The sequence below is a fragment of the Oncorhynchus kisutch genome, unplaced genomic scaffold (genome assembly GCF_002021735.2).
Source record: "Oncorhynchus kisutch isolate 150728-3 unplaced genomic scaffold, Okis_V2 scaffold947, whole genome shotgun sequence".
NCBI classification, from domain to species: Eukaryota; Metazoa; Chordata; class Actinopteri; order Salmoniformes; family Salmonidae; genus Oncorhynchus; species Oncorhynchus kisutch.
The window spans coordinates 72202-87787 of NW_022262892.1; positions in this window are offsets into that span (position 1 = coordinate 72202).

The window sequence follows — 15586 nt, forward strand, 5'->3', positions numbered from 1 at the left end:
ATTTCTATGGGAATAAGGTGCCATTTGACCAGAGCCCTATGGGAATAAGGTGCCATTTGACCAGAGCTCTATGGGAATAAGGTGCCATTTGACCAGAGCCCTATGGGAATAAGGTGCCATTTGACCAGAGCCCTATGGGAATAAGGTGCCATTTGACCAGAGCCCTATGGGAATAAGGTGCCATTTGACCAGAGCCCTATGGGAATAAGGTGCCATTTGACCAGAGCCCTGTGGGAATAAGGTGCCATTTGACCAGAGCCCTATGGGAATAAGGTGCCATTTGACCAGAGCTCTATGGGAATAAGGTGCTTTTTGACCAGAGCCCTATGGGAATAAGGTGCCATTTGACCAGAGCCCTATGGGAATAAGGTGCCATTTGACCAGAGCCCTGTGGGAATAAGGTGCCATTTGACCAGATTTCTATGGGAATAAGGTGCCATTTGACCAGAGCTCTATGGGAATAAGGTGCCATTTGACCAGAGCTCTATGGGAATAAGGTACCATTTGATCAGAGCTCTATGGGAATAAGGTGCCCTTTGAGTAGAGCTCTATGGGAATAAGGTGCCCTTTGATCAGAGCTCTATGGGAATAAGGTGCCATTTGACCAGAGCTCTATGGGAATAAGGTGCCATTTAATCAGATTTCTATGGGAATAAGGTGCCATTTGACCAGAGCTCTATGGGAATAAGGTGCCATTTGATCCGATTTCTATGGGAATAAGGTGCCATTTGATCAGATTTCTATGGGAATAAGGTGCCATTTGACCAGAGCCCTATGGGAATAAGGTGCCATTTGATCAGATTTCTATGGGAATAAGGTGCCATTTGAACAGAGCTCTATGGGAATAAGGTGCCATTTGATCAGATTTCTATGGGAATAAGGTGCCATTTGACCAGAGCCCTATGGGAATAAGGTGCCCTTTGATCAGAGCTCTATGGGAATAAGGTGCCATTTGATCAGATTTCTATGGGAATAAGGTGCCATTTGACCAGAGCTCTATGGGAATAAGGTGCCATTTGATCAGAGCCCTATGGGAATAAGGTGCCATTTGACCAGAGCTCTATGGGAATAAGGTGCCATTTGGGACGTGTCATAGTCTACTTCAGTAGTACTTTTCTTTTCTCTGACATCATCAGTTTAGCTGCTTGAGACTGGATGACTAGAACAACTAGCTAGCCCACTGGTCTGGACGCCCATTAGAGAGAAGACAGACCTACAGTCAGCCTTGTGCAGTAGATCACATATCGCGCCGACAGAAACAAACATCTTTCTGGTAAGAAGAGGGGCGGGGGCGTATGCCTTATGGCTAACGAGACGTGGTGTGGTCACAACAACATACAGGAACTCAAGTCCTTCTGTTCACCTGATTTAGAATTCCTCACAATCAAATGTCGACCGCATTATCTACCAAGGGAATTCTCTTCGATTATAATCACAGTCGTATATATTCCCCCCCAAGCAGACACATCGATGGCTCTGAACTAACTTTATTTGACTCTTTGCAAACTGGAATCCATACATCCTGAGGCTGCATTCATTGTAGCTGGGGATTTTAACAAGGCTAATCTGAAAACAAGACTCCCTAAATTGTATCAGCATATCGATTGCGCAACCAGGGCTGGCAAAACCTTGGATCATTGCTATTCTAACTTCCGCGACGCATATAAGGCCCTGCCCCGCCCTCCTTTCGGAAAAGCTGACCACGACTCCATTTTGTTGATCCCTGCCTACAGACAGAAACTAAAACAAGAAGCTCCCACGCTGAGGTCTGTCCAACGCTGGTCCGACCAATCTGATTCCACACTCCAAGACTGCTTCCATCACGTGGACTGGGATATGTTTCGTATTGCGTCAGACAACAACATTGATGAATACGCTGATTCGGTGTGCGAGTTCATTAGAACGTGCGTTGAAGATGTCGTTCCCATAGCAACGATTAAAACATTCCCAAACCAGAAACCGTGGATTGATGGCAGCATTCGCGTGGAACTGAAAGTGCGAACCACTGCTTTTAATCAGGGCAAGGTGACCGGAAACATGACCGAATACAAACAGTGTAACTATTCCCTCCGCAAGGCAATCAAACAAGCTAAGCGTCAGTATAGAGACAAAGTAGAATCTCAATTCAACGGCTCAGACACAAGAGGTATGTGCCAGGGTCTACAGTCAATCACGGATTACAAAAAGAAAACCAGCCCCGTCACGGACCAGGATGTCTCGCTCCCAGGCAGACTAAATAACTTTTTTGCCCACTTTGAGGACAATACAGTGCCACTGACACGGCCTGCAACCAAAACATGCGGCCTCTCCTTCACTGCAGCCGAGGTGAGTAAAACATTTAAACGTGTTAACCCTCGCAAGGCTGCAGGCCCAGACGGCATCCCCAGCCGCGCCCTCAGAGCATGCGCAGACCAGCTGGCTGGTGTGTTTACGGACATATTCAATCAATCCCTATCCCAGTCTGCTGTTCCCACATGCTTCAAGAGGGCCATTGTTCCTGTTCCCAAGAAAGCTAAGGTAACTGAGCTAAACGACTACCGCCCCGTAGCACTCACTTCCGTCATCAAGTGCTTTGAGAGACTAGTCAAGGACCATATCACCTCCACCCTACCTGACACCCTAGACCCACTCCAATTTGCTTACCGCCCAAATAGGTCCACAGACGATGCAATCTCAACCACACTGCACACTGCCCTAACCCACCTGGACAAGAGGAATACCTATGTGAGAATGCTGTTCATCGACTACAGCTCGGCATTTAACACCATAGTACCCTCCAAGCTCGTCATCAAGCTCGAGACCCTGGGTCTCGACCCCGCCCTGTGCAACTGGGTACTGGACTTCCTGACGGGCCGCCCCCAGGTGGTGAGGGTAGGCAACAACATCTCCACCCCGCTGATCCTCAACACTGGAGCCACACAAGGGTGCGTTCTGAGCCCTCTCCCTGTTCACCCACGACTGCGTGGCTACGCACGCCTCCAACTCAATCATCAAGTTTGCGGACGACACAGTGGTAGTGGTAGGCTTGATTACCAACAACGACGAGACGGCCTACAGGGAGGAGGTGAGGGCCCTCAGAGTGTGGTGTCAGGAAAATAACCTCACACTCAACGTCAACAAAACTAAGGAGATGTTTGTGGACTTCAGGAAACAGCAGAGGGAACACCCCCCTATCCACATCGATGGAACAGTAGTGGAGAGGGTAGTAAGATTTAAGTTCCTCGGCATACACATCACAGACAAACTGAATTGGTCCACCCACACAGACAGCATCATGAAGAAGGCGCAGCAGTGCCTCTTCAACCTCAGGAGGCTGAAGAAATTCGGCTTGTCACCAAAAGCACTCACAAACTTCTACAGATGCACAATCGAGAGCATCCTGGCGGGCTGTATCACCACCTGGTACGGCAACTGCTCCGCCCACAACCGTAAGGCTCTCCAGAGGGTAGTGAGGTCTGCACAACGCATCACCGGGGGCAAACTACCTGCACTCCAGGACACCTACACCACCCGATGTTACAGGAAGGCCATAAAGATCATCAAGGACAACAACCACCCGAGCCACTGCCTGTTCACCCCGCTATCATCCAGAAGGCGAGGTCAGTACAGGTGCATCAAAGCTGGGACCGAGAGACTGAAAAACAGCTTCTATCTCAAGGCCATCAGACTGTTAAACAGCCACCACTAACATTGAGTGGCTGCTGCCAACACACTGACTCAACTCCAGCCACTTTAATAATGGGAATTGTTGGGAAATGATGTAAAATATATCACTAGCCACTTTAAACAATGCTACCTAATATAATGTTTACATACGCTACATTATTCATCTCATATGTATACGTATATATTGTACTCTATATCATCTACTGCATCTTTATGTAATACATGTATCACTAGCCACTTTAACTATGCCACTTTGTTTACATACTCATCCCATATGTACAGTGCCTTGCGAAACTATTCGGCCCCCTTGAACTTTGCGACCTTTTGCCACATTTCAGGCTTCAAACATAAAGATATAAAACTGTATTTTTTTGTGAAGAATCAACAACAAGTGGGACACAATCATGAAGTGGAACGACATTTTTTTGGATATTTCAAACTTTTTTAACAAATCAAAAACTGAAAAATTGGGTGCGCAAAATTATTCAGCCCCTTTACTTTCAGTGCAGCAAACTCTCTCCAGAAGTTCAGTGAGGATCTCTGAATGATCCAATGTTGACCTAAATGACTAATGATGATAAATACAATCCACCTGTGTGTAATCAAGTCTCCGTATAAATGCACCTGCACTGTGATAGTCTCAGAGGTCCGTTAAAAGCGCAGAGAGCATCATGAAGAACAAGGAACACACCAGGCAGGTCCGAGATACTGTTGTGAAGAAGTTTAAAGCCGGATTTGGATACAAAAAGATTTCCCAAGCTTTAAACATCCCAAGGAGCACTGTGCAAGCGATAAAATTGAAATAGGAAGGAGTATCAGACCACTGCAAATCTACCAAGACCTGGCCGTCCCTCTAAACTTTCAGCTCATACAAGGAGAAGACTGATCAGAGATGCAGCCAAGAGGCCCATGATCACTCTGGGTGAACTGCAGAGATCTACAGCTGAGGTGGGAGACTCTGTCCATAGGACAACAATCAGTCATATAGCGCAAATCTGGCCTTTATGGAAGAGTGGCAAGAAGAAAGCCATTTCTTAAAGATATCCATAAAAAGTGTTGTTGGCCACAAGCCACCTGGGAGACACACCGAACAACTAGCTAGTTTCTCTGTAGCTCAACACATAGCCCTCCATCAGTCTCCTCTGTATAGAGGTGTCTCTGTAGCTCAACACATAGCCCTCCATCAGTCTCCTCTATATAGAGGTGTCTCTGTAGCTCAACACATAGCCCTCCATCAGTCTCCTCTATATAGAGGTGTCTCTGTAGCTCAACACATAGCCCTCCATCAGTCTCCTCTATATAGAGGTGTCTCTGTAGCTCAACACATAGCCCTCCATCAGTCTCCTCTATATAGAGGTGTCTCTGTAGCTCAACACATAGCCCTCCATCAGTCTCCTCTATATAGAGGTGTCTCTGTAGCTCAACACATAGCCCTCCATCAGTCTCCTCTATATAGAGGTGTCTCTGTAGCTCAACACATAGCCCTCCATCAGTCTCCTCTATATAGAGGTGTCTCTGTAGCTCAACACATAGCCCTCCATCAGTCTCCTCTATATAGAGGTGTCTCTGTAGCTCAACACATAGCCCTCCATCAGTCTCCTCTATATAGAGGTGTCTCTGTAGCTCAACACATAGCCCTCCATCAGTCTCCTCTATATAGAGTACACCCTCATCAATCAACACACAATACCCCATAATGACATCACAATACCCCATAATGGCATCACAATACTCCATAATGACATCACAATACTCCATAATGACATCACAATACTCCATAATGACATCACAATACTCCATAATGACATCGCAATACTCCATAATGCCATCACAATACTCCATAATGACGTCACAATACCCCATAATGACATCACAATACCCCATAATGACATCACAATACTCCATAATGACATCACAATACTCCATAATGACATCACAATACTCCATAATGACATCACAATACTCCATAATGACATCACAATACCCCATAATGACATCCCAATACCCCATAATTACAGCACAATACCCCATAAACAAAAACAAGTTTTTAGAAAATGTTGCCCAAAAAATGTAATATCACATTTACATAAGTATTCAGACCCTTTACTCAGTACTTTGTTAAAGCACCTTTGGCAGCGATAACAGCCTCCAGTCTTCTTGGGTATGATGCTATAAGCTTGGCACATCTGTATTTGGGGAGTTTCTCCCATTCTTCTCTGCAGATCCTCAAGCTCTGTCAGGTTGGATGGGGAGCGTCACTGCACAGCTATTTCCAGGTCTCTCCAGAGATGTTTAGATTGGGTTCAATTCCGGGTTCTGGCTGGGCCACTCAAGGACATTCAGAAACTTGTCCTGAAGCCACTCCTGTGTTGTCTTGGCTGTGTGCTTAGGGTTGTTGTCCTGTTGGAAGGTGGACCTTCACCCCAGTCTGAGGTCCTGAGCGATCTGGAGCAGGTTTTCATCAAGGTACTTTGCTCCGTTCATCTGTGCCTCGATCCTCACTAGTTTCTCAGTCCCTGCCACTGAAAAACATCCCAACAGCATGATGCTGCCACAGTAGGGATGGTGCCAGGTTTCCTCCAGACGTGACGCTTGGCATTCAGGCCAAAGAGGTCAATCTTGGTTTCATCAGACCAGAGAATCTTGTTTCTCATGCTGTGAGAGTCCTTTAGGTGCCTTTTGGCAAACTCCAAGTGGGCTGTCATGTGCCTTTTACTGAGGAGTTGCTTCCGCCTGCCTTGATTGGTGGAGTGCTGCAGAGATGGTTGTCAGTAGGAAAGTTCTCCCATCACAACAGAGGAACTCTGGAGCTCTGTCAGAGTAACCATTGGGTTCGTGGTCACCTCCATGACCAAGGCCCTTCTCCTCCGAAAAATGTGCAAACATTTCTAAAAGACTGTTTTAACTTTGTCATTATGGGATAGTTTACTCTATAGCAGTCCTCATTTACTAGTCTACTCTATAGCAGTCCTCATTTACTAGTTTACTCTATAGCAGTCCTCATTTACTAGTCTACTCTATAGCAGTCCTCATTTACTAGTTTACTCTATAGCAGTCCTCATTTACTAGTCTACTCTATAGCAAGTCCTCATTTACTAGTGTACTCTATAGCAGTCCTCATTTACTAGTCTACTCTATAGCAGTCCTCATTTACTAGTCTACTCTATAGCAGTCCTCATTTACTAGTCTACTCTATAGCAGTCCTCATTTACTAGTCTACTCTATAGCAGTCCTCATTTACTAGTCTACTCTATAGCAGTCCTCATTTACTAGTTTACTCTATAGCAGTCCTCATTTACTAGTTTACTCTATAGCAGTCCTCATTTACTAGTCTACTCTATAGCAGTCCTCATTTACTAGTTTACTCTATAGCAGTCCTCATTTACTAGTCTACTCTATAGCAAGTCCTCATTTACTAGTCTACTCTATAGCAGTCCTCATTTACTAGTCTACTCTATAGCAGTCCTCATTTACTAGTTACTCTATAGCAGTCCTCCTTTACTAGTTTACTCTATAGCAGTCCTCCTTTACTAGTTTACTCTATAGCAGTCCTCCTTTACTAGTTTACTCTATAGCAGTCCTCCATTTACTAGTTTACTCTATAGCAGTCCTCATTTACTAGTCTACTCTATAGCAAGTCCTCATTTACTAGTTTACTCTATAGCAGTCCTCATTTACTAGTCTACTCTATAGCAGTCCTCATTTACTAGTTTACTCTATAGCAGTCCTCATTTACTAGTCTACTCTATAGCAGTCCTCATTTACTAGTCTACTCTATAGCAGTCCTCATTTACTAGTCTACTCTATAGCAGTCCTCATTTACTAGTCTACTCTATAGCAGTCCTCATTTACTAGTCTACTCTATAGCAGTCCTCATTTACTAGTTTACTCTATAGCAGTCCTCATTTACTAGTTTACTCTATAGCAGTCCTCATTTACTAGTTTACTCTATAGCAGTCCTCATTTACTAGTCTACTCTATAGCAAGTCCTCATTTACTAGTCTACTCTATAGCAAGTCCTCATTTACTAGTCTACTCTATAGCAGTCCTCATTTACTAGTTACTCTATAGCAGTCCTCATTTACTAGTTTACTCTATAGCAGTCCTCATTTACTAGTCTACTCTATAGCAGTCCTCATTTACTAGTGTACTCTATAGCAGTCCTCATTTACTAGTCTACTCTATAGCAGTCCTCATTTACTAGTCTACTCTATAGCAGTCCTCATTTACTAGTCTACTCTATAGCAGTCCTCATTTACTAGTCTACTCTATAGCAGTCCTCATTTACTAGTCTACTCTATAGCAGTCCTCATTTACTAGTCTACTCTATAGCAGTCTCATTTACTAGTCTACTCTATAGCAGTCCTCATTTACTAGTCTACTCTATAGCAGTCCTCATTTACTAGTTTACTCTATAGCAGTCCTCATTTACTAGTTTACTCTATAGCAGTCCTCATTTACTAGTCTACTCTATAGCAGTCCTCATTTACTAGTCTACTCTATAGCAGTCCTCATTTACTAGTTTACTCTATAGCAGTCCTCATTTACTAGTTTACTCTATAGCAGTCCTCATTTACTAGTCTACTCTATAGCAGTCCTCATTTACTAGTCTACTCTATAGCAGTCCTCATTTACTAGTTTACTCTATAGCAGTCCTCATTTACTAGTCTACTCTATAGCAGTCCTCATTTACTAGTCTACTCTATAGCAGTCCTCATTTACTAGTTTACTCTATAGCAGTCCTCATTTACTAGTCTACTCTATAGCAGTCCTCATTTACTAGTTTACTCTATAGCAGGCCTCATTTACTAGTCTACTTCTATAGCAAGTCCTCATTTACTAGTGTACTCTATAGCAGTCCCTCATTTACTAGTCTACTCTATAGCAGTCCTCATTGACTAGTCTACTCTATAGCAGTCCTCATTTACTAGTCTACTCTATAGCAGTCCTCATTTACTAGTCTACTCTATAGCAGTCCTCATTTACTAGTCTACTCTATAGCAGTCCTCATTTACTAGTCTACTCTATAGCAGTCCTCATTTACTAGTTTACTCTATAGCAGTCCTCATTTACTAGTTTACCTCTATAGCAGTCCTCATTTACTAGTCTACTCTATAGCAGTCCTCATTTACTAGTCTACTCTATAGCAGTCCTCATTACTAGTTTACTCTATAGCAGTCCTCATTTACTAAGTTTACTCTATAGCAGTCCTCATTTACTAGTCTACTCTATAGCAGTCCTCATTTACTAGTCTACTCTATAGCAGTCCTCATTTACTAGTTACTCTATAGCAGTCCTCATTTACTAGTCTACTCTATAGCAGTCCTCATTTACTAGTCTACTCTATAGCAGTCCTCATTTACTAGTTTACTCTATAGCAGTCCTCATTTACTAGTTTACTCTATAGCAGTCCTCATTTACTAGTCTACTCTATAGCAGTCCTCATTTACTAGTCTACTCTATAGCAGTCCTCATTTACTAGTCTACTCTATAGCAAGTCCTCATTTACTAGTCTACTCTATAGCAGTCCTCATTTACTAGTCTACTCTATAGCAGTCCTCATTTACTAGTTTACTCTATAGCAGTCCTCATTTACTAGTCTACTCTATAGCAGTCCTCATTTACTAGTCTACTCTATAGCCGTCCTCATTTACTAGTTTACTCTATAGCAAGTCCTCATTTACTAGTTTACTCTATAGCAGTCCTCATTTACTAGTCTACTCTATAGCAGTCCTCATTTACTCTAGTCTACTCTATAGCAAGTCCTCATTTACTAGTTTACTCTATATGCAGTCCTCATTTACTAGTTTACGTCTATAGCAGTCCTCATTTACTAGTCTTACTCTATAGCAGTCCTCATTTACTAGTCTACTCTATAGCAGTCCTCATTTACTAGTCTACTCTATAGCAGTCCTCATTTACTAGTCTAACTCTATAGCAGTCCTCATTTACTATTCTTACTCGAGAGCAGGTCCTCATTTACTAGTGTACTCTATAGCAGTCCTCATTTACTAGTTACTCTATAGCAGTCTCATTTAAACTAGTCTACTCTTAGCAGGGGTGTCCTCATTTACTAGTCTACTCTATAGCAGTCCTTCAATTTACTAGTTACTCTATAGCCAAATTCCTCCATTTACTAGTTTACTCTATAGCAGTCCTCATTTACTAGTTACTCTATAGCAGTCCTCATTGTACTAGTCGACTCTATAGCAGTCCTCATTTACTAGTTTACCTCTATAGCAGGCCTCATTTAACTAGATCTACTCTATAGCAAGTCCTCATTACTAGTCGTACTCTATAGCAAGTCTCATTTACTAGTCTAACTCTATAGCCAGCTCCTCATTACTAGTTCTACTGATAGCAGTCCTCATTTACTAGTCTACTTATAATAGCAGTCCTCATTTACTATTATACCTCTATAGCAGTCCCAGTTACTAGTCGACCGCTATAGGCAGTCCTCATTTACTAGTCTACTCTATAGCAAGTCTCATTACTAGTCTACTCTATAGCAGTCCTCATTTACTAGTCTACTCTATAGCAGTCCTCATTTACTAGTCTTACTCTATAGCAGTCCTCATTTACTAGTCTACTCCTATAGCAGTCCTCATTTACTAGTCTACTCTATAGCAGTCCTCATTTACTAGTCTACTCTATAGCAGTCCTCATTTACTAGTCGACTCTATAGCAGTCCTCATTACTAGTTTACTCTATAGCAGTCCTCATTTACTAGTCTACTCTATAGCAGTCCTCATTTACTAGTCTACTCTATAGCATCCTTACTAGTCGTACTCTATAGCAGTCCTCATTTACTAGTTTACTCTATAGCAGTCCTCATTTACTAGTTACTCTATAGCAGTCCCTCATTTACTAGTCTACTCTATAGCAGTCCTCATTTACTAGTCTACTCTATAGCAGTCCTCATTTACTAGTTACTCTATAGCAGTCCTCATTTACTAGTTTACTCTATAGCAGTCCTCATTTACTAGTCTACTCTATAGCAGTCCTCATTTACTAAGTCTACTCTATAGCAGTCCTCATTTACTAGTTTACTCTATAGCAGTCCTCATTTACTAGTCTACTCTATAGCAGTCCTCATTTACTAGTCTACTCTATAGCAGGTCCTCATTTACTAGTTTACTCTATAGCAGTCCTCATTTACTAGTTTACTCTATAGCAGTCCTCATTTACTAGTCTACTCTATAGCAGTCCTCATTTACTAGTCTACTCTATAGCAGTCCTCATTTACTAGTCTACTCTATAGCAGTCCTCATTTACTAGTCTACTCTATAGCAGTCCTCATTTACTAGTCTACTCTATAGCAGTCCTCATTTACTAGTCTACTCTATAGCAGTCCTCATTTACTAGTCTACTCTATAGCAGTCCTCATTTACTAGTCTACTCTATAGCAGTCCTCATTTACTAGTTACTCTATAGCAGTCCTCATTTACTAGTCTACTCTATAGCAGTCCTCATTTACTAGTCTACTCTATAGCAGTCCTCATTTACTAGTCTACTCTATAGCAGTCCTCATTTACTAGTCTACTCTATAGCAGTCCTCATTTACTAGTCTACTCTATAGCAGTCCTCATTTACTAGTCTACTCTATAGCAGTCCTCATTTACTAGTTTACTCTATAGCAGTCCTCATTTACTAGTCTACTCTATAGCAGTCCTCATTTACTAGTCTACTCTATAGCAGTCCTCATTTACTAGTCTACTCTATAGCAGTCCTCATTTACTAGTCTACTCTATAGCAGTCCTCATTTACTAGTCTACTCTATAGCAGTCCTCATTTACTAGTCTACTCTATAGCAGTCCTCATTTACTAGTTTACTCTATAGCAGTCCTCATTTACTAGTCTACTCTATAGCAGTCCTCATTTACTAGTCTACTCTATAGCAGTCCTCATTTACTAGTCTACTCTATAGCAGTCCTCATTTACTAGTCTACTCTATAGCAGTCCTCATTTACTAGTCTACTCTATAGCAGTCCTCATTTACTAGTCTACTCTATAGCAGTCCTCATTTACTAGTCTACTCTATAGCAGTCCTCATTTACTAGTCTACTCTATAGCAGTCCTCATTTACTAGTCTACTCTATAGCAGTCCTCATTTACTAGTCTACTCTATAGCAGTCCTCATTTACTAGTCTACTCTATAGCAGTCCTCATTTACTAGTCTACTCTATAGCAGTCCTCATTTACTAGTCTACTCTATAGCAGTCCTCATTTACTAGTCTACTCTATAGCAGTCCTCATTTACTAGTCTACTCTATAGCAGTCCTCATTTACTAGTCTACTCTATAGCAGTCCTCATTTACTAGTCTACTCTATAGCAGTCCTCATTTACTAGTCTACTCTATAGCAGTCCTCATTTACTAGTCTACTCTATAGCAGTCCTCATTTACTAGTCTACTCTATAGCAGTCCTCATTTACTAGTCTACTCTATAGCAGTCCTCATTTACTAGTCTACTCTATAGCAGTCCTCATTTACTAGTCTACTCTATAGCAGTCCTCATTTACTAGTCTACTCTATAGCAGTCCTCATTTACTAGTCTACTCTATAGCAGTCCTCATTTACTAGTCTACTCTATAGCAGTCCTCATTTACTAGTCTACTCTATAGCAGTCCTCATTTACTAGTCTACTCTATAGCAGTCCTCATTTACTAGTCTACTCTATAGCAGTCCTCATTTACTAGTCTACTCTATAGCAGTCCTCATTTACTAGTCTACTCTATAGCAGTCCTCATTTACTAGTCTACTCTATAGCAGTCCTCATTTACTAGTCTACTCTATAGCAGTCCTCATTTACTAGTCTACTCTATAGCAGTCCTCATTTACTAGTCTACTCTATAGCAGTCCTCATTTACTAGTCTACTCTATAGCAGTCCTCATTTACTAGTCTACTCTATAGCAGTCCTCATTTACTAGTCTACTCTATAGCAGTCCTCATTTACTAGTCTACTCTATAGCAGTCCTCATTTACTAGTCTACTCTATAGCAGTCCTCATTTACTAGTCTACTCTATAGCAGTCCTCATTTACTAGTCTACTCTATAGCAGTCCTCATTTACTAGTCTACTCTATAGCAGTCCTCATTTACTAGTCTACTCTATAGCAGTCCTCATTTACTAGTCTACTCTATAGCAGTCCTCATTTACTAGTCTACTCTATAGCAGTCCTCATTTACTAGTTACTCTATAGCAGTCCTCATTTACTAGTCTACTCTATAGCAGTCCTCATTTACTAGTCTACTCTATAGCAGTCCTCATTTACTAGTCTACTCTATAGCAGTCCTCATTTACTAGTCTACTCTATAGCAGTCCTCATTTACTAGTCTACTCTATAGCAGTCCTCATTTACTAGTCTACTCTATAGCAGTCCTCATTTACTAGTCTACTCTATAGCAGTCCTCATTTACTAGTCTACTCTATAGCAGTCCTCATTTACTAGTCTACTCTATAGCAGTCCTCATTTACTAGTCTACTCTATAGCAGTCCTCATTTACTAGTCTACTCTATAGCAGTCCTCATTTACTAGTCTACTCTATAGCAGTCCTCATTTACTAGTCTACTCTATAGCAGTCCTCATTTACTAGTCTACTCTATAGCAGTCCTCATTTACTAGTCTACTCTATAGCAGTCCTCATTTACTAGTCTACTCTATAGCAGTCCTCATTTACTAGTCTACTCTATAGCAGTCCTCATTTACTAGTCTACTCTATAGCAGTCCTCATTTACTAGTCTACTCTATAGCAGTCCTCATTTACTAGTCTACTCTATAGCAGTCCTCATTTACTAGTCTACTCTATAGCAGTCCTCATTTACTAGTCTACTCTATAGCAGTCCTCATTTACTAGTCTACTCTATAGCAGTCCTCATTTACTAGTCTACTCTATAGCAGTCCTCATTTACTAGTCTACTCTATAGCAGTCCTCATTTACTAGTCTACTCTATAGCAGTCCTCATTTACTAGTCTACTCTATAGCAGTCCTCATTTACTAGTCTACTCTATAGCAGTCCTCATTTACTAGTCTACTCTATAGCAGTCCTCATTTACTAGTCTACTCTATAGCAGTCCTCATTTACTAGTCTACTCTATAGCAGTCCTCATTTACTAGTCTACTCTATAGCAGTCCTCATTTACTAGTCTACTCTATAGCAGTCCTCATTTACTAGTCTACTCTATAGCAGTCCTCATTTACTAGTCTACTCTATAGCAGTCCTCATTTACTAGTCTACTCTATAGCAGTCCTCATTTACTAGTCTACTCTATAGCAGTCCTCATTTACTAGTCTACTCTATAGCAGTCCTCATTTACTAGTCTACTCTATAGCAGTCCTCATTTACTAGTCTACTCTATAGCAGTCCTCATTTACTAGTCTACTCTATAGCAGTCCTCATTTACTAGTCTACTCTATAGCAGTCCTCATTTACTAGTCTACTCTATAGCAGTCCTCATTTACTAGTCTACTCTATAGCAGTCCTCATTTACTAGTCTACTCTATAGCAGTCCTCATTTACTAGTCTACTCTATAGCAGTCCTCATTTACTAGTCTACTCTATAGCAGTCCTCATTTACTAGTCTACTCTATAGCAGTCCTCATTTACTAGTCTACTCTATAGCAGTCCTCATTTACTAGTCTACTCTATAGCAGTCCTCATTTACTAGTCTACTCTATAGCAGTCCTCATTTACTAGTCTACTCTATAGCAGTCCTCATTTACTAGTCTACTCTATAGCAGTCCTCATTTACTAGTCTACTCTATAGCAGTCCTCATTTACTAGTCTACTCTATAGCAGTCCTCATTTACTAGTCTACTCTATAGCAGTCCTCATTTACTAGTCTACTCTATAGCAGTCCTCATTTACTAGTCTACTCTATAGCAGTCCTCATTTACTAGTCTACTCTATAGCAGTCCTCATTTACTAGTCTACTCTATAGCAGTCCTCATTTACTAGTCTACTCTATAGCAGTCCTCATTTACTAGTCTACTCTATAGCAGTCCTCATTTACTAGTCTACTCTATAGCAGTCCTCATTTACTAGTCTACTCTATAGCAGTCCTCATTTACTAGTCTACTCTATAGCAGTCCTCATTTACTAGTCTACTCTATAGCAGTCCTCATTTACTAGTCTACTCTATAGCAGTCCTCATTTACTAGTCTACTCTATAGCAGTCCTCATTTACTAGTCTACTCTATAGCAGTCCTCATTTACTAGTCTACTCTATAGCAGTCCTCATTTACTAGTCTACTCTATAGCAGTCCTCATTTACTAGTCTACTCTATAGCAGTCCTCATTTACTAGTCTACTCTATAGCAGTCCTCATTTACTAGTCTACTCTATAGCAGTCCTCATTTACTAGTCTACTCTATAGCAGTCCTCATTTACTAGTCTACTCTATAGCAGTCCTCATTTACTAGTCTACTCTATAGCAGTCCTCATTTACTAGTCTACTCTATAGCAGTCCTCATTTACTAGTCTACTCTATAGCAGTCCTCATTTACTAGTCTACTCTATAGCAGTCCTCATTTACTAGTCTACTCTATAGCAGTCCTCATTTACTAGTCTACTCTATAGCAGTCCTCATTTACTAGTCTACTCTATAGCAGTCCTCATTTACTAGTCTACTCTATAGCAGTCCTCATTTACTAGTCTACTCTATAGCAGTCCTCATTTACTAGTCTACTCTATAGCAGTCCTCATTTACTAGTCTACTCTATAGCAGTCCTCATTTACTAGTCTACTCTATAGCAGTCCTCATTTACTAGTCTACTCTATAGCAGTCCTCATTTACTAGTCTACTCTATAGCAGTCCTCATTTACTAGTCTACTCTATAGCAGTCCTCATTTACTAGTCTACTCTATAGCAGTCCTCATTTACTAGTCTACTCTATAGCAGTCCTCATTTACTAGTCTA